The 21,128-nt window shown below is 54.7% G+C and overlaps 1 protein-coding gene across 6 annotated transcripts in view; it reads right to left on the bottom strand.

Annotated features, from left to right (window-relative positions):
* NSD2 (nuclear receptor binding SET domain protein 2) overlaps positions 1-11,951 on the bottom strand; it is a 69,768-nt gene extending 57,817 nt beyond the window's left edge. For 2 of the 6 annotated variants that reach the window (XR_011485986.1, XM_070462522.1), the window contains exon 1: positions 11,749-11,948. The gene's annotated coding sequence lies outside the window, so the exon portion shown is untranslated. Of the gene's footprint in view, positions 1-10,516; positions 10,557-11,109; positions 11,215-11,748 lie in introns of those variants that run through there. The other 4 variants (XM_070462519.1, XM_070462521.1, XM_070462520.1 and 1 more) reach the window with 3 other exon arrangements.
* Between the last annotated feature and the right edge of the window lie 9,177 nt (positions 11,952-21,128).

Genomic DNA, 21,128 nt, shown 5'->3' with positions numbered 1-21,128 from the left:
ACCCACTGAGCACTCCACAAGATGAACACACAAGAGGCCACATGGCTTTGGGTGAAGGAAGGTAACAGGTCAGAATCAGTCCTCTTGGTAGCATCAGTTATCTTAAAAAAAGAAAACACCCATGAAAAGCCCCAAATAATAATATCGTCAGATTTTTTTAGCTATTTTCATTTTTGGCCACATCGCTCAGCTTGTGGGATCTTATTTTCCTGACCGGGGATTGAACTCATGCCCTCAGCAGTGAAAGCAAGGCGTCATAACCACTACACCAGGGAATTCCCATCTTCGGTTTTTTGAGAGAAAGTATTTTCAAACTTAATTACGTATCTAGACAAGCTATCAATCAAGTTTAAGCACAGAACAGATCATTTTGTCATGCAAGGTCTCTAAAAACGTTGCCTCCCACACTTTCTGAGATAACCCCCCAAAAGATGTAGCACCGAAACATAAAGGCAAACCGTGGAAAACACGGGACCCAAGGGGGGAGTGGTCTCCCGCAGAAGGCAAAGCGCCTGCCAGGCCCAGGAAGCCCCGTCTGGAGCAGGAAGACAAACAGTTCCAGCGGACAGGCTCCCCAAGGGAAAAATGCATACCTGACCATCTCAAAAGGCTTCCTACACAACTCATCTGGAAAACCTGAGCCTGCATTAGTAACAGATGCATGGAAAACTAAGCAAATAGGGGGAAAAAACAATTTTCACTAGGAAAATAGTGTTCAGCTAAACAATATAACAATTAATAAATATTCATTCAAGCCAAAAACTGTTGGAATTCCCTGGTGGCCCAGAGATGAGGGATCTGCACTTTCACTGCCAGCTTTAATCCCTGGTGGGAAAACTAAGATCCCACAAGTCTTGCAGTACTGCCAAAAAACAAAAACAGAATTTTAAAGATAAGTAAAACCTGTTAAACCTATGGTATATTAGGTAGGAGGGGGGGGTTTATGGGGGGACACATGTGTACCCATGGCTGATTTATGTCAATGTATGGCAAAAAACCATCACAATATTGTAAAATAATTATCCTCCAATTAAAATAAATACATTTTTTAAAATTTAAAAAAAAGTTAAAAAAAAACCTGTGGCATATTAAAGATGGCCAAAAATTCTTTGTCATTCCCCCACCAAGAGATAAAGTCTATTTCTCCATATCCTTGATTCTGGCCTGGGCCTGTGACTGCCCCCAACTGCACACAGCAAGATTGATGTCAGGCCAGAGCCAGCCTCATCTCTGAAAGGACTTCCCTGGTGGTCCAGTGGTTAAGTCTCTGGACTTCCACTGCCAGGGCACGGGTTCAATCCTTGGTTGGGGAAACTAATATCCTGCATGCCACACAGTCAAAAAAAAAAATAAACCAAATGTATCCTTTTTAAGTGTTTTTATAAATAAATAGACGGCTTGTCAGCAGGGGAGCTCCTTGGTGGCCGAGTGGTCAGGACTCTGGGCTTTCACTGTCGTGGGCCAGTTTCAAGCCCGGGTGGCAGACCTGAGAGCCCACGAGATGTGCGGTGCAGCCAAGAAACAAGCAAAGATCAAAAGGGCCGGCAGCCCTGCCTCCTGCAGCAGGAAGGGCCACCAGCAGCCCCGCCTCCTGCAGCAGGAAGCGGCCACCATGCCGTGAGGAGGCCCAAGCAGCCTCAAGGGCGGCCGAGCCGGGGCCAACGGTAGCCCCTGGGCCAGCAGCCCACACCAACAGGCACCGCGGGAACAACACAGTCCAACAGCACGCCGGCAGACCGCAAGCCCTGCCACACCCCGTCCACACGGCAAGACTGCTGTGCTCTCGGCCACGGGGGTCTGGACAGCTCATCAGGAAGGAGCCGACTACCGGATACCACTGCACTGGGAAGACCGGGGAAGGGGAAATGGGGCGGAAAGAACATTAAATCTTTATCTCCTGAGATAGAACTGAACATGTAACACACAAACCCCAAAGTTCTCAACTCCGTAAAATAGACAAGTTTTCTTAAATGTACAGATAGATATAAGAAGCAGCTGAAAGAGCAAAGCAGCTGTCTCCTTGGAACAGTCACCTAGACTGTTGCATTTTGTTACGACCCTCACAGAGGGAACTGTCTTTAGGGCACCCGGTTCAGTCTGATGAATGAAAAAGTAAACAGGAAATATACATACCTAAACATCTGATTGGTAAGATCACAGTTATCCAAGCTTCCTTCCACTTTTCTGATTCATACAGACTTCTCATGAAATGTACTCTGATTGTAAGAAACACATGTTCTGGCTGCACCAGCACTGTTGCAGCAGGCGCATCTCCAGTTGTGGCATGCGGGCTGCTGCTCCGGACCAGGAACGGCCCGCGGCCCCCAGCACTGGGCGGAGTCCGAGCCACCGGACCCCCAGGGAAGTCCCTGATCATCAAACTACGAGCACTGCCTGAGCCTGCTATTCGGCCTCGATGATCTGTCAACGACCTGCATACCCCTGAAAAGAAGCTTTCCATAAACTCTAGGCTAGAATTCACAACTGTTTCTGCTACCTCATTCCCGTGCTGGGCGCTCACAGAGGGAGGGGAGGGGAGGAGATGCCAGGCCTCGGGCGCCGGCTGCAGACTGAGCAGCTCGGACCCTCTGCTGACAGGGCTGCCGCGAGCACCCAGGGGCCTGAGACACGCACGCGGGCTCAGCCTCCACGCCACACAGACAGGACACCAGTTGCGTCTTCAAAGAAGTTATAAGAAGCTGAACTTTAAGAAATAAATACTTTTTTATACAGATTTCAGAACTCAACAGAAGAGAATCCCTAAACTGTCAACACGAGGCCAAGTCCCAAGGGGTCTTCCGCAATCAGGGACAACTTCAGATGCAGAACAGAGGGAGGAGCCCTCAGCGCCCCTGCTCCCAGGCCCCTTCCCTTTGCCTCAGGAAGAGCAAAGAGCCTGAGGCCGACCACTGCCCCCTCTCCGGGACCCCAGCTGCGGAGCCGTCGGCGATCTTGGTACCCCACCCTGGGCAGGGCCCAGGCTCCAAGCCACACAGACGGGACCCCTGACGGCCTGGAGCCCGACACGGACATGCCCAGGGTCCTCATCGCCCACCAAGGGCCCGTCCAGGTGGCACTGTCCTGGGGGCACCGTGGGGAGCAGGGGTGAGGGCTGCCAGCAAGGAGCCTCTAGTCACAGGGAGGGCAAGTGGGGGACAGCAAGCAAGGCGTCAAGACAGAAAGGGCACAGTGACAAAGAATGTGGGCGCCCCACAAAGAATGTCGGAGAGACCGGCCTGAGACTGAAGACATTGATGAAAGTTTTAAAAATTCCTCTTTAGCCTTGTCCTTGTTTCTGAACCTCGAAACCCAAGTAAATGAAATCTTACAAAAATAGATCTTGTTTGGACAAGTGAACAGGCTTCTGTCTGGCTTTGTCGGACAGAAACTCGGGGGTCATTGACACCCTCCCCATAACCCACGGGCCTCGTGGCCTGACTGCAGGCCGTTCCCACTGACCCTTCCCGCTGACTCCTCTGTGGGACCCACGCCCCTCAGCACTGGGCCTTCGGGGAATTCCAGGCACAATTCTCAGCGCAGCAGGCTCGGGCACCCCGCAAAGGAGGCCGCCTGCCCAGGAGCTCAGCCCTCAGGAGGCAGAAGGTGGGCCCCAGCCCGCGCTTCTAAGACAGTCCCGGGTAGCCCACGCAGCCAGTCTGGGGACCAGGCCTAGTGAACCACTGGACCAGGTTACCGGGCAGCGACCTAGCTCACCCCGAGGCTTCCTTCTCGCTCGGAGTGCGTAGCTGTGTGCTGCCACCAGGAGCAGGGGCACGAGAACATGACTGAGCACTCAGCTCTCGGGGCTCCAGTGAAAGGTGACCCGTCCCTTTCCATTGTCCAAAGCAAACCACGCGGCCACGCCCAATTTCAAGGGGGCAGGCTGCCCGGTCCTATGGGGCACCCACAGAGAGACAGCTGGGGAGACGAACGCAGACAGTCAGCGCGCACAGGCCGCCTCCCACGGCCTCCCCCCAATCCTCCCACCAGCTCACAGAGGACCCTGAGAAACACGTTTTCCAAAGCAAACAGACACGCATCGCCCACCCACACACGTAGCCCCACGCCTGCCTGCCTGAACCCGCAAGGCCTCACGCTCCTCTGCAGATGAAAACGCTCAGTGCAGCCTCAACAGCAGCCCCCCGCCCCACAGCCTGCTCTGCACTCGGCACCCTCCCCTCTGACCTTCCAGCCTCTTCTGCCACAGGCTCTCTGCCGGCGTGCCCTCTTCTAGAACCCTCACCACCGACGCCGAGCCCTCTTCTGCTCACTGTACCAGCCTCAGCCCCCAGGCAGGCCTAAGGCCCCGTGGACGTACAGATGGACCAAGTGCGGCAGAGTCTGCACTGTCTCCTTCATGACGTTCCCCCTGTCACGGAGCATCACAACTGCACGAACCCACCCAGTGTGCCGCCATCGCCCAGGCCAGCCCTGCCTAGCCACTCCCCCGCCGCACAACTGGGAAGCAAACCCCAGATAGTGGATCACCTCTTTGACAAATTCTGTATGCAGCTCTGCAAGACACAAATGCTTTTCTTAAACAAAACCACTATAACAGCCGAAAAAAAGAAAACTCCTTAATGAGAAACTGAGTCAGTGTTCCACTTTCACAAATACACAAGTTGTGTTCCTTCTCATCCCCACCTAACTGGCCTGCCTGGGATGCACACAGCCCTTCGGCGGGCATCCGGCCGAGGTGCCTCCAGGAGCCTGTGTCACCCACATTCCCCTTCTCCGCTGGAAGAGGCCTGTCGCTGGTCCTGCAGGGTCCCACGTCCTCAGTCAGCCAACTCGACCCTGCAGTGCGGCTTCCTGGGTTCCTTTCCCCACCCCAGATCTCCTGGCAAGTGCTTGTGGGACGAAAGCCTGATCAGTTTTCTGGTTTGGTTATTTAGCAAGACTATTTCACAGATTTTTCAAAGATGTAATCTTCTGTCCACCATCTCTCCCGTTTCAGCCCCCTCACAGGTCTGTCAAGTCCAGGGGACCAAGGACACGAGTTCTGGCTCATCACTGGAATACAGCTGATTTCTTAATTCCCCATGAACGAAGGAATGTCACCAGAAGTACATGGCCATACTAACTAATGAAACATATTCCTCCTATTCGTGTCTAGACGGCCTGATGTTCAAATGTCCCCTGAGAGGCAGAACAATGAGCTCCCAGAGCACAGAAGCAGAGATCAGGCAGGAGTCCCGACACTTACAGCCTTGTGACTTTGGGTCAGTACTGAACACCTCTGGGATTCAGCTTCCTGCTGTGAGGATTCAATGAGAGGAGGGAAAGAAGATTTGCTGCTCCAAGGCCGGCGGGGGGCGGGGGGTGGTCCGCTCTGCACAGATGGCACCGACTTCCAGTCTTCGGGGGAATGCAAACAGGAGGCTCTTATTTCTTCCTTTCTTTTTCTGCTGTGTGCCCTGGGGGATCTTGGTTCCCCAGAGAAGGACTGGACCCAGGTCCTCAGCAGGGCAACCAGGCACTCCTAACCACCACACCACCCAGGAATTTCCAGGAAGCTCTTATTTCTAACATATATTTTAATCGTAAAAACCTAGGAATTCAATTTTTACTAAATAAAAATCTTTAGGGGACTTCCCTGGTGGTCCAGTGGCTAAGACTCCACGCTCCCAATGCAGGGGGCCTGGGGGTTTGATCCCTGGTCAGGGAACTAGATTCCACATGCTGCAACTAAAAAAAAAAAAAAATTCGCCCTGGCACAACTAAGATCCAGCACACCCAAATAAATAAATGTATATACATATATGTATATACATATAGATTTTTGGGAAAATAGAAGACTCAAAAGTACAAATATCTTCATGAGTTAACTCTCAGTTAACACTGGGCACTGCTTGAAGCCCAGAAGACAAGTCAAAGGGCCCTCACCTTGAAAAACTCACAACCTGGAGAAGTGAAGGGTGAGGACCCAAGCCATGTGCTGCCAGGACAGGGCCTGGCACTCAGAGGAACAGCCTGGGAGCATCCCAAGCGCCATGGACACAGGGCTGGCAGCACTGGCGGGGACCGGTGACCAAAGGAGCCACGGGACGTGCACACGGCGCGCGACGAAGCGCGGCTCCTCCTGGGGGGCAGCAGCATGGTGATGAGACCTCACGGCAGCTGCAAGGGGCCAGTCAGTGAAGACCCTAGGAGAACACAGGGCCCTCACGCCACACTCAAGACCAAGGGCTTCCTCTTCTATGAACAGGAAGGCACCAGGGACACATCTCAGCTGGCACGTGAAATCAGAGTTTCTTTCTGAAGGAACCAAGGTAAATCAGAAATGAGGCCCACTTTCCGTTTTACTAGCTTGCAGCGAGATAAAAATGGTGTCCTCTCAACTCTTCTGAAATGTGAATGCTAGGGTCACTCGGCCACGCCCCCTCACCCTCAGCCCCATGCCCTGCCCCAGCCCATCAGGACCACACCGGCCGGCCCTCCTGGCGACTCCTGGGTCTGGGGAAAGCCGTCGTCCTCGAGCACTGGCTTACCAGCCTCCTCTCCGGCCTCTCTCGCCTGCCCTGGGCCTCCCCCTTTGCCACCGCACACCAGGGCAAGCGCACTCCCACCACTGCCCCCGATCCGCACCACTTCTCAGACTCGAGCCCACACACAAGGGGCTGGAGTCCTCACACAGTCACTGAAGGGCTGACAGCCACTCGGGCACTGTTCTAGGCGCTGCGGGCCTGACAGGAGTCAGAGGCAAAAGGAGAAACAGCCCCGCTGTCGCAGGCCTCCTGACGCAGCCAGGCGCACAGACACACAAGGAAAGCATCCGGAGTGTCGGAGGGGCCAAGCGAGACAAAGGCAGCGGAGGCAGACGGGCAGGGCCAGACGGCAGAAGGGCATCATAGACCAGGGGTCAAGGGCGCTGCCTGAGAAGGGAGGTCTAAGCGAAGACTTACAGGCAGGTGAAGAGCCAGCCAGGCAGCGATCCGAGCTGAAGGAACTGCAGATGCAGGGGCCGGGGCCAAGCGTGGCTGCAGCGCTTAAGACAGGCCAGAGGCCAGTGCGGCTGGGACAGAGGGAGGGCAGACCAGGCGGAGGCCGGTGCAGCACCAAGCACTCAAGAGACACTCCTGAGGGCTCCCAAGGCAGGCAGGGAGCCTGGGGTCACTTTCTAGGAGTGAGGTGCACGATGAGAGCGGAACGAGAAGGAATGCAGAGGAAAGCCAGCGGTGCCCACACAGACACTGGAGTGCGTCTATGTGGGTGTAGGGAGGTCACAGGGGAAAGCAGGGGCAAGACTGACCGAGCAAAGGCCCAGGGAAAAGCTCAGCCACAACAGAGGGCTGAAGAGACCAGGAGAGATCAAAATAAGAAGTGCAACGAGGGAGCTCCCACCGCCATCCAGGGGTTAGGACTGCAGTCTCACACTGCCCAGGACCCAGGTTCAACTCCCGGCTGGGGAATGGAGATCCCACAAGTTGCACAGCACAGCAAAAAAAAAAAAAGTGCAGTGAGAGATTGGTCTTGAACCCCAAAGGGCCCTGAGATCCCTGAAAAGTGGGCTTTCACAGGACCACACGCACATTTTAGAAAGACAAGCAGAGCATGGAGAGCTGACTGACGGGAGGAAAGCTGGAGTCAGAAACACCCTTCCTGACCTGTCAGCCTCCGTAACACAACAGCAAACACAGTGAAAAAGTAATTAAACTGTGAAACACTGCTGATAGAAACATACCCTTAACAGCATAACAGACTTATTTCATACCATTGATTCTTTATGTGACAACCCAGTTAACTTAAAAATTGAGCTCCCAACTCCTTCCAGGAAGACAAAACATTCTTTTCTCCACACCCAACAGGGAAGTTTCGCCACTAGGGCTGTTGGGCAGCAGGCTGGCACTCAGCTCAACCAGCACTTAGCAGTTTCCATCCTTGTATATCTTATTGAAACTATTAAGTATTACAGACATTAAGGCACTCTGAAAAATTCATCTTTGGCCCTTTGCTTCCTGGAAGACAGACTCAAGAACAATACTAATTTGAGATATCTTGAGTTTTTTAACTGGCAAAAGCAAATCTCATCAAACCAATCAGGTCCTTCAAAAGCTATACTGTGACCAACAGACAAGTGCAAAGTGCTGACCGGTCGCCAGGGCAACGCATTTGAGTCTTTTCGTCCCCAAAGTGCTTACCCTAAATAACAATTCCTAAAATCAAAATTAGCAAATCACATAAAGACAGCCTGCAAAGTATAAACATAATCCTCTGGAACTTCCATGTTACCTCCTGCTTCTGTATATTTTATATTTTTACTTTCCCCAGGGGCAGGGAGAGAGGTACAGTAGGAACATCACTGCTCGATTCATCCTGGTGGTACATACAGGTCTATTCTGTTACTTGTTGTACTTATATGCTTGCAATATTTCATAGTTAAGTTTTATTTAACATTTGAGTTAGCTACAAAGGCAAAAGGAAAAGAAAGGAAACAGGCCTTCCTGGCAAACAGTGTCTTGGCTCCCCAATTAAAGTAGGGAGACCTTAGGCCAGCCCCTGACTTTCCATATTCAGTTTCTTCCAGAAGGTCCCTTTCTGCTTCACCATGACTTACAAAAAAAGAGAAGCAAACAGGCCATATGCTGGCATTAAAACAGGTTGTTTGTCCCAAGTCATAAGCCTATTTACTCAGCACTCACTGAGTGCCTGCCATGGGAAGGCATGGGCAGAGGCCAGTTCACCCAAGACGGTAAGAATCCCACCTCCAAGAGCTCACCCAACAGGGAAAAAGGTCACAGAAGGCCACCAAAGGGCTAGGTCCTCCGTGTTCAGAACGGGAGGACAGGGTTCCCAGGGTTAGGGACCTACCTGCCAGCACAGGGGTACAGGTCTGACCCCGGGTCGGGGCGACCCCACAGGCCTTGGAGAAGGTGCGTGCCCAGCTGCCAAAGCCTGAGCACGTGGAGCCCGTGCTCCGCAATAAGAGCAGCCCCTGCGCGCTGCAACCAGAGAAAGCCCGAACAGCAGCAAGGGAGGCAGCACAGCCAAAAACAAAAATAAATTTAAATAAATGATAAAAAAATTTAAAGGAAAGACAAGCAGTGGTCCACACACAACAACAGTCCACGCAGAGGCCTGGCTCAGGACAGGGCACCACATATTTGAGGGACAAGGACCCATTTACTGCAGCCGGGCAAAGACGAGAGTGAAGCTTAGAAGACCAAGAGGCTCATCCAAAACTGCATACATTCTACAGCCAAGCATTATATCCAAACAAAAACAAAAATCAACCAACCAAAAACCATACACCAGAAAATGAAGTAAAAAGCTTAATAACTTCAACTCCCACTGATTAAATGTTTACTCAGAATTCAATTGTTTACTGAGAAAGGTTATTTGTCTAGATTAAAAATGGCAGGAGAATATAAATTTGGAACTTTAGCATCACCTTAGCACATGCTTTTGGGTGTGCTCAACGACAACCCCAATCTCATATAGCAACATTTTATTAGTGTTTTCTATCCCCTCCTCAGCAATTCTTAGTAAATATAACTTCACCTACTTTTACCCATTTTACACTGAAGCGTCAAGCCATAAAAAAGGAAGTAACTAGTTAGTTTACATTCTGCCATATGAGTAAGCCTTTTAAAATTGGACTACTTGTAGGGGCTTCCCTGGTGGCTCAGAGGTACAGAATTTGCCTGCCAAACCAGGAGACATGGGTCCCACCCCTGATCTGGGCAGACCCCACATGCTGCGGAGCGACTGCGCCCGGGTGCCACAGTGAGCGAGCCCATGTTCCCGGGCCTGTGCTGCACAAGCGGAGCCACTTCAATGAGCAGCCCCCACTCTCCACAACTAGACGAGAGTCTGCGCAGCAGCAAGGACCCAGCACGCCCAAAAGTAAATAATTTTTTTTAAATCGGACTACTTGCAGGAGGAGAGGTCATTTGAATAGGTGGCAGGCTTGGCCCACTCTTCCATAAGTCCCAAGATCTTTAATTTCTAACGTGTAAGTCTTGCAATTCTGACTTATTCCTCATTTGATTCCTCACATTTAAGCAGGTACCATTTTAACAGCCCTGTTTAAATCGTCTGAATAAAAACCATAAACCTAGTAGTCATACATGGTAGCCTGTTTAACTTTTTTTTTAACTTATTGTTTTGTCCTGTTGTGTCTCCATAAATTTCAAATTATGTTAGTTTAGACATAACATATATCATAAATGTGCACACAGAATAATAAACTGCCCATCATTTTTTTTTGGCAGTGCCACACAGCATGTGGGATCTTAGTTCCCTGACCAGGGATCAAACCCATGGCCCCTGCAGTGGAAGCAAGGAGTCTTAACCACTGGACCACCGGGGAGTATCAAGCCCATCACTTTTTGAAATTCAGAAAGTTATTTTCCTGATACTTTTAAATCGGAATGTTCACCACTGGAATCCCAGTCCAGCCTGATCTGCAGTAACGCCGTCAGGGGGCGAGGATTTTTGTATTATATAGATCAGAGTTCTTAAAAAAAAAAAAAAAAAGCTTACAGAAACTCACAAACGTGCAGAAAGTACTCACTTTACCAACCACTGGCCCAAAACTGAAGGCTGCTGAGCGTCTGAGAAAATGGAAGAAAAGAAAAGGAAATGACTCAAAGTAATCGTGCTTAAGGCATGAGTCCTCTTCACTTCCAGGCAGCAGTTTAGATTTGAACTCCGGTCGGCGGTGGGGCGCCGGAGCACGCACGGAGCACACCGGCAAAGAGCTGCGCTCCCACGACTTGTTTCCTCCGAGCTACTGGTTGGAGTTGTGCTTTTTCATGTTGCTCTGGTCACACTTACACATGTAACGAGGACATGGAAAACATTTGGGAAAATGAAAGCGCTGCATAAATGAGATGGTTCCTAACTTATCTTCCATGTCGACCATCTCATTTTAAAATACATAAAATGAGGATCGAGGTTATCAACGCGCAGTGGCAACGTTAAGTTTTTAAGTCGTTGGGCCATTAGGGTACACGTATCTTGGCGTTTAAGTCATTTAAAAGTCAAGGCCTTAGAGTGCGGGGTTGTCAGTCCTCAAGAACTTCCCTAACCTCGCTCTGAAGTCCCTCGAACCGAGCGGGTCCCCGTTTCTGGGACGCGCGCACACGCGCCCCGAGCCCTCCTCACCTGCCTAAGAAGCACTAACTTGTCAAGCCTGTGACCGCTCACGTCCCGGCACCGGCGCGGACACCGGGGAGAGCAGACGACCGCGGCACCGGCTCCTGTGCCCTCTGCCCGGGCTCGAGACCCGCGTGTCTTAAATGCCGAGATTTTTTTTAACTGCCCTCTGGCGAGCGGGGCAGAGCCTGCCAGGCGGCCCCGGCTGCTCCGCCGCGCGCGCCCCCGGGGCCCCAGGGGGGAACCACCGTCCGGCCGACCGCGGGCGGCCGAGGGCCGGCAAGCCCCCGGGCGGGGTCCCCGCGCCGCCACCTGCCAGGCCTCGGGCTCCCGGCGCCCGCGCTGACCAACGGCCGGCAACCCGAGTGTCAAACCGGAGCCTCAGCGGACAAAAAAGCGCCTCCCCCCGGCCCCGGCCGCCCCTCCCGCCGCCGCCCGGCCCCGGCCCCGACCCGCGCCTCACAAAGGCCGGCCTGGCCCGCTCGGCGCCGCAGCGAACAAAGGCCGCCGGCCCGCGTCGGGCCGGCACAGGTGCAGCCGCCGGCCGCCGGGCCCAACATGGCCGCGCCCGCCCGGCCCCTCAGCCCCTCAGCCCCTCAGCCCTCCGCCCCTCAGGCCCGCGGCGGTTGGGCCAGCGGCGCCAGTGACCTGTTGTGCGGCGCATCCTCAGGCGGCGGCGGCTCTCCGGCGCGGCGGCTCCGGCGGCGGCGGCGGCGGCCGGGAAGGGGGCCGGGGCCGGGACCGCGCGGGGGAGGGAGGCAGGGCCGAGGGAGGGGAGGGGGCGGCGGCGGCGGCGGCGGCGGGCGCAGCGCGGCCAGGCCGAGGCTCTCCGCGCGCGGCGCCGACCCCGCCCCCGCGCCTCCCGCCCGCCGCCGCCGCCGCCGGGCCGCCGCCGCCTCGCAGAAGCCGCGGGAAAGTGCGCACCGCTGATTGGCTGCGGCGCCCGCGGGGTTGCGGCCGGGCTTTTCAAATCCGCGCGGGGCGGGGCGGTGGCGGCGGCCCGGCGGGCGGGCGGGGGCCCCGGGGCCAGGGGTCTGGGGCAACGGCCGGCCGCGGGGGGCCGAGGGCGCGGGCCGTGGAAGGGGGCGCGGGAACCCGGCGAGCCGCCTCAGCCTGGCGCCGGGCGCGCGCCCCGCTCCCGCTACTCGGCACGGGCGCGCGCCAGGCGGCGGCTCAACCGAAAGCCCGGAGCCCGGAGCCAGACCCCTGAGCGCGCGCGCGCGCGCGGTGACGTCACGGGCGCGCGCCCAATCGCCGCCGGCGAGGCCGCCCCGCGCTCGCGCGGCCCCGGCTGCCCTCAAGCCGGGACGTGGGAGGTGGCGCCCTCCCGACCGCCCCGCGCGCCCTGTGCAGGGGGTCCGCCCGTGCTGGCCGCGGGCCCGGCGCCCCAGCGGTCATTTGCCCCCGTGGTTCTGGGGTCCCAGGCCAGCAGGAGCTCTGGCAGGGGAGGGGGAACCTGGTCTGATCGTGCCACCGGGATCCGGGAGAGCGGAGGTCAGGCTCCAGCCGGCCCTGCCGGCGAATCCCAGCCGGAACCTTCTCAGGGGAGCTTTGTGGAGGTGCTCCCGGTGCAGAGGTCCTCGCCAGGCCTACGCTCCTGGGGCCCACATTACAAACTGTCAGGACGGCCACAGTCACAAACGACAGGACGGCCGGCGCGGTGGAGAGGAGGCGGGGGCGGGGGGCTCCCTCTGCAGAATTATCTGCAGGGCGAGGATTCAGCCCGTTTCCCCCACCGCCCAGGCTCCTGTCTGGCTGGTCTGGATCTGGGGGTAGTGGGGAAATCCGTGGTCAGAAGCAGGTCTCGTCGCAAGCCCCAAAACTGCTGGGGGCTTGTGCCATTCTAATGAGGCTGGGGCGGGGAAGAAGGGCAGGGCAGGCCCAGATGTGCCAGCCCATGGTCAGGGGCCAGCTTTGGGAAGATCACCGTAGCTTGCCATGAGGACAGTGGGCTGGTGCATAGAGTGGACAGAGTATGCCAACAGGGGCCCCGTTCAAGGAGGTCTTCCCGTCTAGCCTCAGTTCCAGAGAGCCACCTCATTGCTGGTCTCACCGGTCCCAGGGGTAGCCACACGCGGTGTCCAGCTGAAAGGGATTACAGGATTGTTCATCCCTCTGTCCAAGAGCCATGTGGTGAGGTCCTACTCTGTGCTGCCCCCTTGCAGCATGCTGGGGAGCCTGAGCCGCCAGAAAAGACACCCCTCTCCCATCTGGCACTGCCAGGACTCTCCTCTGGCCACCAGGAGCCCCTGGAAGGTGTCTAGCTAGGTGCTGGCCCGTTCACATTTGCCCTTTGCCGTATCTCTAGGCTGTAGGGAGACTAGTTGCCTCTCTGGCCCTGGAATCCCTCTGGGGCACAAGCGTGAAAACTGCTTGCCTCCTCAGTAGCTTTAAATCACGGCAGTACAAGACAGATACCACCACATCTCATTTGATTTCACAGATTCGGAATTAGGGCTCCTCTTTAAAATTGCATTTAGAATAGTGCAATCAACATGTAAATTTATTCAAAACATGAAAGCGTGTGTTTGGATTTTCTTGAAAGTTATTTGGGGCTGGCTGATCTTTTCCCGCCCAGCGCAGACCTTCCTGGGCCAGCCCTACTGTGTTGTGGGGATCCCGAGCCCTTTTCATCGAGTCTGGCCAGGTGGCCAGCCCCAGCCCTGCACACTCTGGGGCCTCTGCCGTGGAAAGTGTATTTCCCGTGATTGGGTCTCCATCCGTGCAGAGGAAAAAGAGGCCCTCACAGGACTGACAGGTAGGCTCCTGGTTGGGGAGGCCCAGGGCAGTGGGAGCCCCAAGCCTGGTAGGCCCAGAGGGCTGCGGGACACTCAAGGACGTCAGCAGCTGGGGCTGAAGCTTGTTTCGGCCTCTTGCAGACTCAGTCACTTATCCAAATGAAAGCGCCACACTCGGATAGGAGAGAAGAGACTACAGAAGACCAAGGGACTTGAGTCTGCTCCCGATGTGAAGTAGTGACCACATAGGAGAGGATTTCAGAGGGCAAAGCCAGGCCCACCCTGACCTTTTGGGGCTCAGCGGTCCTCTGTCTCAGCCCCCACCTGCTGCCCCCCTCCCAACCTCTCAGACCAAGGCCACGCTGGCAAGGCATTTAGGACCAGGGTACCCCAGTCCTGCCTGCTAGCTCTGGGACCAGCCCAGCAGACAGAACAAGGGCTCAAGCGGAGCTGGATGTCCCCTGGCCACAAGGTCTGCAGCCAGGCCACCTCTGGCTGCCTGCTGTCTGTTACCACCCACCAGGGCATACAGCTCAAGGAGGCCCGACCCGTTCCATGATTTCCATGTGACCCAGGCTGGAGCCCACTCTACCTCCCTGCTCCCCATTGACCCAGGCCCCGCAACTCCTGGCCCAGGCCTCCCTGTCAGAGCTGCTACCAGAGGCCAAGCCCAGGCCCCTTAGCTAAAGGAGTCCCTGAGCCCCGGTTTGGCCGCCCCATCCCCCACCAGGGCCAGGGTCCCCTAGAGGCCAGGCTCATTGCTGTTTCCATGGGGATGTGTGCACTCTGACCCCAGCCTTTCTCCATCCCTGGCCAAAGAAAGAGGGCTTCCAAGTGGAAACCAGTGGTCTCAACTCCCCCTCCTCCCGTGCCCCAGGTGGCCCCTGCCTCCAAGGAGGGGAGGGGAGAGACCCTCCTTTCTCAGCCCAGGGCAAGCCAGAGCCCAGGCCTAGTGGGCGGGAGGCCTCCTACCCCCAGCCTTCTCTGAGCAGCCCCTTCCCAGCTCAGACCTGTGTTCCCTGGGCTGACAGCTTGCCCTTCTAAAGGCCCAGCTCGCCTCAGCTCCTGCCAGGCCCAAGCACCACTTCAGCTCCCTGGGCCAGCCCACAGAGCCAGCAGGCCGTTAGGCCCCTTGGTCACGTGGGCCAACCCTCCATTGAGCAGGGGCCCCCGGCAGGCCAGGAGATGGACATGGAGACTGAAGCCCTGCTGAGAAGCCCCCCGCCCAAGTCCTGGCTGGGAGGCCCGAGCCGGAGGCCTCGCCAGCTTCCCTGCCCACCTCCTATCCATCCGCCTCGGGGCTGACCTCTGGGAGGCCCTGAGAGGACTGCAGTGTCTGTCCTCAGTCTCCAGGAGTAAACCACAGCCCAGGACAGTGGGCCGGTCCTGAGAGCAACCTCAGAACCATCTTCCCCACCTCCCCACCCCCACCAAAGTCCCCTTCCGGCCTGGGGCTCACCCCTCCTCCTAAGTCCTCCACTGAGCTGGCCGCTCCTTCCCTGCCACTCTGCCCCTCCCCCACAGGCCCTCAGTTCGGCTTCTTACTAGGAATTAGGAGGCGGCTTTCAACCCACCGATTTCTCCTCCTTTAGTTCATTCTCTGCACCTAGCCAGGGGAACTTTTCTAAACCACAATATGTCAGCCACTTGCATAAAACCCTGCTATGGCTCCCCAGCGAGCTTCACACAAAGCCTGCTGCTCAGTGAGCCTTGAATCCTACATTCAGGAATGGGGAGGACATCGAGCTGTGCCTCTCCAGTCCACCCCTCTCCCCAGAACGTGTTCAGTCGCTCAGTCGTGTCCGACTCTGCAACCCCATGGGCTGCAGCACACCAGGCTTCCCTGTCCTTCACTGTTTCCCAGAGTTTGCTCAAACTCATGTCCATTGAGTCGGTGACACATCCAACCATCTCATCCTCTGTCGTCCCCTTCTCCTGCCTTCAGTTTTCCCCAGCATCAGGGTCTTTTCCAATAGGTCGGCTCTTAGTATCAGGTGACCAAAGTACTGGAGCTTCAGCTTCAGCATTAGTCCTTCCAATGAATATTCAGTGTTGATTTCCTTTAGGATGGACTGGTTGGATCTCCTTGCAGTCCAAGGGACTCTCAAGAGTCTTCTCCAACACTACAGTTCAAAAGCATCAATTCTTTGACACTCAGCTTTCTTTATGGTCCAACTCTCATATCCATACAAGACTACTGGAAAAACCATAGCTTTGACTAGATGGACCTTTGTCAGCAAAGTAATATCTCTGCTTTTTAACATGCTATCTAGGTTTGTCATAGCTTTTCTTCCAAGGAGCAATTGTCTCCTTTTAATTTCATGGCTGCAGTCACTGTCCACAGTGATTTTGGGGCCCAAGAAAATAAAGTCTGTCATTGTTTCCATTTTTTCCCCATCTATTTGCCATAAAGTGATGGGACCAGATGCCATGATCTTAGTTTTTTGGAGAGCTCCTCACCAACAAAGTTGATTCCCCACTGCTTATACCCCCTTGGACAGCCACATGGACCCACCCCTGGACAGGGACCAAACTGAACTTCTCCGCTTCCCATCCCTATGCCAGCTCTCAGTGGGGACACTACTCTCTCCAGAAGCCTCCCCCATCCCTGCGTTGTCTGCTTGAGTCCCCTGGGGGTTTATCTCCAGGTACCAGTGCTGCCTGGGGACAGACTGCTGGGCCTCCAGTCCTGGTTCCCCCTGTGGGGGCACCTGAGGACCGCTGATAGAGTGCCACAGGACAATACAAAGCTGTCCTCTTAGATCTGGAGGCCAGAAGCCTGAAACCAAGGTGTGAGGTGGGTCTCTGCTCTTGAGTCTGTGGAAGACCCGCTGCTGGCCTGGCCCCAGCCTCTGGAGGTGCTCCGTGGCCTGTGTCCGCATCACTCCACTCCCAGGCTCTGCCTTCACAGGGCCTCCTCCCTGCCTCATCACCTGACTCTGGTTTCTCTTCCTGCAAGGTCACCAGTGATTGGATTAGGGCCACCTAATGACCCCATCTTGGCGACATGACCCCATCTTGGCGACATCCGTAAAGACCCTGTTTCCGAATCAGGTCGCATTCACAATGTGGGAGTTTATACTTCACATGCCATTTGTGGGGACACAGTTCAAACCACAGCCCCTCTCTTCCTAGTTGCATAAACTTGGCAGGTTGTGAGGCGTGTGTGTGTGTGTGTGTCTGTGAGAGAGAGAGAGAGAGAGAGAGAGAGAGAGAGAGAGAGAGAGAAATGGTGACACCAATAGCGCAGTGCCCGCTTCGGAAGCGGCTGCAAGCCAGGCAGGAATGGCTGCACCGGGTCAGAGCCCGCCTCCCTGGAGGGTGCCAGCTCGCACGTGCTCCTCTGGAACCGCTGGGTGGTGACGGTGGGAGCCGGGCGCTGCGGAGGCAGGGACCCAGGGCTTAGGGACCTGCGGGGAGAGCAAGCCGAAACGCTCCCGCTGCCGGGCCCCAGCTCCCAGCCCGCAGTCCGGCCCCCGCATTGGCCACGCGCCTCCAGGCCCCGCCCACCACTCGGGCCCCGCCCACCGCCCCGCCCGCCTTCCACCCGGCGACCCGCAGGGCTGCCGGGTTTTTGCATCTGTTGAGAGTCTCTGGTAGGGAAGGGAAGGCCGCCAGAGAATCGAAAGCAATGGTGGGAAGACGGGGATCTCCACCTTGCCCTCAGCCCCTCCTGCGATCCCTGCACCCCCAATCTCCACGGGGACTGCCTTTATCCAGGACCAGCCAGGGCAGCGCCTGCGGCCAGTTAGTTCAGTCGCTCAGTCGTCTCCGACTCTTTGCGACCCCATGGACTGCAGCACGCCAGGCTTTCCCTGTCCATCACCAACTCCAGGAGCTTGCTCAAACTCATGTCCATCCAGTCGGTGATGCTACCCAACTATCTCATCTTCTGTCGTCCCTTCTCCTCCCACCATCAATCTTTCCCAGCATCAGGGTCTTTTCCAATGAGTCAATTCTTCACAACAGGTGGCCAATGTATTGGACCTTCAGATTCAGCATCAGTCCTTTCAATGAGTATTCAGGGTCGATTTCCTCAGGATTGACTGGTTTGATCTCCTTGCAGTCCAAGGGACTCAAGAGTATTCTCCAACACCACAGTCAAAAGCATCAATTCTTCGATGTTCAGCTTTCTTTATGGTCCAACTCTCACATCCATACATGACTACAGGAAAAACCATATAGCTTTGACTAGATGGACCTTTGCTGGCAAAGTAATATCTCTGCTTTTTAATATGCTGTCTAGGTTGGTCATAGCTTTTCTTCCAAGGAGCAAGTGTCTTTTAATTTCATGGCTGCAGTCACCATCTGTAGTGATTTTAGAGCCCCCCAAAATAAAGTCTGTCACTGTTTCCATTGTTTCCCCATCTATTTGCCATGAAGTGATGAGACCAGATGCCATGATCTTTGTTTTTTGAATACTGAATTTTAAGCCAGGTTTTTCACTCTCCCCTTTCACCTTCATCAAGAGGCTCTTCAGTTCCTCTTCACTTTCTGCCATAAGGGTGGTGTTATCTACATATCTGAGGTTATTGATGTTTCTCCTGGCAATCTTGATTCCAGCTTGTGCTTCATCCAGCCCAGCATTTCACATGATGTACTCTGCCTATAAGTTAAATAAGCAGGGTGACAATATACAGCCATGACATATTCCTTTCCCAGTATGGAACTAGTCTGTTGTTCCATGTTCATTTCTAACTGTTGCTTCCTGACCTACATACAGATTTCTCAGGAGGCATTAAGGTGGTCTGGTATTCCCATCTCTTGAAGAATTTTCCACAGTTTGTTGTGATCTACACAGGCAAAGGCTTTGGCGTAGTCAATAAAGCAGAATAGATGTTTTTCTAGAATTCTCTTGCTTTTTCTATGATCCAGTGGATGTTGGCAATTTGACCTCTGGTTCCTCTGCCTTTTCTAAATCCAGCTTGAACATCTGGAAGTTCTCGGTTCACAGACTGCAGTCAGTATTCACCTGTTTCCCCTAGTGTTGACACCTTACATTTCCCCAGTAGCTTTGTCAAAACAAGGGAACCGGGGCTTCCCTGGTGGCTCTGTGGGAAAGAACCCACCTGCCAGCGCAGAGACACGGGGTCCATCCATGGTCTGGGAGGACTCCACATGACAGGAGCCAGTGAGCCCGTGCTCCACGACCATCAAGCCTGTGCTCCAGGGCCCAGGACTGCAGCTACCGAGACCGAGCACCTGAGAACCCGCGCTCCGCAACCAGAAGCCACCGCCATGTTCTAGAAGCCCACACACAGCAGCCAGAGAGCAGCCCCCACTCGCCACAACTAGAGAAAAGCTCTGCATAGCAACAAAGACTCAGCACAGCCAAAATTAAACAAATAATTTAAAACAGCAACAACAAACTAGGAAACCAACATTGGTCGGCTACCATTAACTAATTCCCAGACTTGATTCAGAGCTCACCAGTGTTCCCACAAATGTAGACTCTCAAAAGGCGAATCTGACAGAGATTTCTGCTCTAAGAGAGACGCTGGGGCCAGACTGCCCCTCCCACTGTAAACAACTGTAACTTGGAGGAAACAGATGAGGCAACCCATTTTCAGGTGGTGGGGAAAGGGACGAGCAGGACTGAGCTCCCTGGAAAAGGGAAGTTTATGAGGTATACCTCGACCCCCCGCCCGCCCAGCTTTCTGTCTCCCATGGCACAGAGGAGCAGAGTCCAGGCAGGACAGCCTGTAGCACTGGGCAGACAGAGGTGTGGCTGGAATCTGTGGGGAAGACACTGGAGGAGAGGCCGGTGTGTAGAGGGGAGTCCACTGTGGTTCAGTGGCTAAGACTCGGTTCTCCCAGTGCAGGGGGCCAGGGTTCGATCCCCGGTCAGGGAACTAGATCCCACAACTGATGAAGATCCCTCATGCTGCGACTAAAGACCCAGCACAACCAAATGAACACTTTGAAAAGAGAGAGACTGGTCTTCAACAACGGCAGTCCAAGTGTCACTTTTACCAAGTCTGTCCAAAAAGGAAAAGAGCCCTGTGAACACACTGACTCGCCTGAGTCTCACAGGGAACCTTAGCGTCTGGGTGGCCGAGCCTCCGAGGGGGATCCGCCACGAGTGGGGTAGCGGCACAGGCAACAGCTGACTGAGGAAGGAGGAGGACGGACGGAGCTCGGACACGCGCAGAGGGCCGTGGCAGACTGCGGGGGAAGAGAGACCATTCAGTGAGGAGGCCCAGGGCCTTCCCTGGTGGCTCCACGGGAAGGAACCCGCCTGCCGATGCAGGAGACGCGGGTTCAATCCCTGATCTGGGAGACAGCAACTTGGCCCGTGCACCACAACTGCCGAAGCCGGTACGCCCTGGGGCCCGTGCTCCCCAACAAGAAAAGCCACCACGAGAAGTCCGTGAATCACAGCTGGAGAGTAGCCCCGCTCCCTGAAGCTAGAGAAAAAGCCCAACACAGCCAAAATAAATAAATAAACACAATTTAAAAAATTAAGGAAGCCTAGGAAAATAAATTATCCACAGGGTGAAAAAAGTGAAGCTGGGCTTGTACCTCACACTACATGTGAAAATGCCTGGAAACTCTAAATGGATCAAGATCCTAAATAGTAAAAGGAAATGTTCAAATCTTTTGGTAGGGGATATAAATGAATACAATTTCGACCTTCGGTCAGGAAAGATTTTGCTCAAAGCCCAGGGGAACATCTGTTAGGTGTCAAAGGGATGATGTCACTGTACTAAAACGAAGAATTTCTGTTGCATCAAGAACACCCAGGCTAAGTTTGAAGAAGAACAAGCCAGTGGTCTAATGGCACATTTCAAGCCTAGTTATGAGCTATAGTAATGAAACCCACTGGGTATTAGCTCAAGAATTAAGAAGACCAGGCCACAGAATGGAATCCCATGTGCACATGGCCACCTAATTTATGACAAAATTGCCCCTGCAATTCAGTGGGACAGATTAGTTATTTGCTTCTGTAATGAATTCTTTTAAACTTAGTGGCTTAAAACCACCCAGATTTATCATCGTAAAGTTCTGTAGATCAGAAATCCGACACAAGTCTCACTGGGGTAAAAGCAAGGTGTCCGTCATTCCTTTGGGGGGGCGGGGCTAGGAGAGGATTCGTTTCCTTGTCTACTCCAGCTCCCAGAGGCTGCTCGCTTCCCTGGCTCAAGGCCCCTTCTTTCCTCACTGAAGCCTGCATTGGCTGCCTGAGTGCCGTCCACACCCATCACCCCGGTCCCTTGCTCTGTGGTCAGGCCGCCCTTTGCCCCTCACTGTCTGTCTCTTGCATTTCTAAGGATGCTGACGGTTACACTG

The sequence above is a fragment of the Odocoileus virginianus genome, unplaced genomic scaffold (genome assembly GCF_023699985.2).
Source record: "Odocoileus virginianus isolate 20LAN1187 ecotype Illinois unplaced genomic scaffold, Ovbor_1.2 Unplaced_Scaffold_5, whole genome shotgun sequence".
Taxonomy (NCBI): Eukaryota; Metazoa; Chordata; class Mammalia; order Artiodactyla; family Cervidae; genus Odocoileus; species Odocoileus virginianus.
The sequence above is the reverse complement of the archived record's forward strand: the minus strand, read 5'-3'. Positions and strand labels throughout refer to the sequence as shown.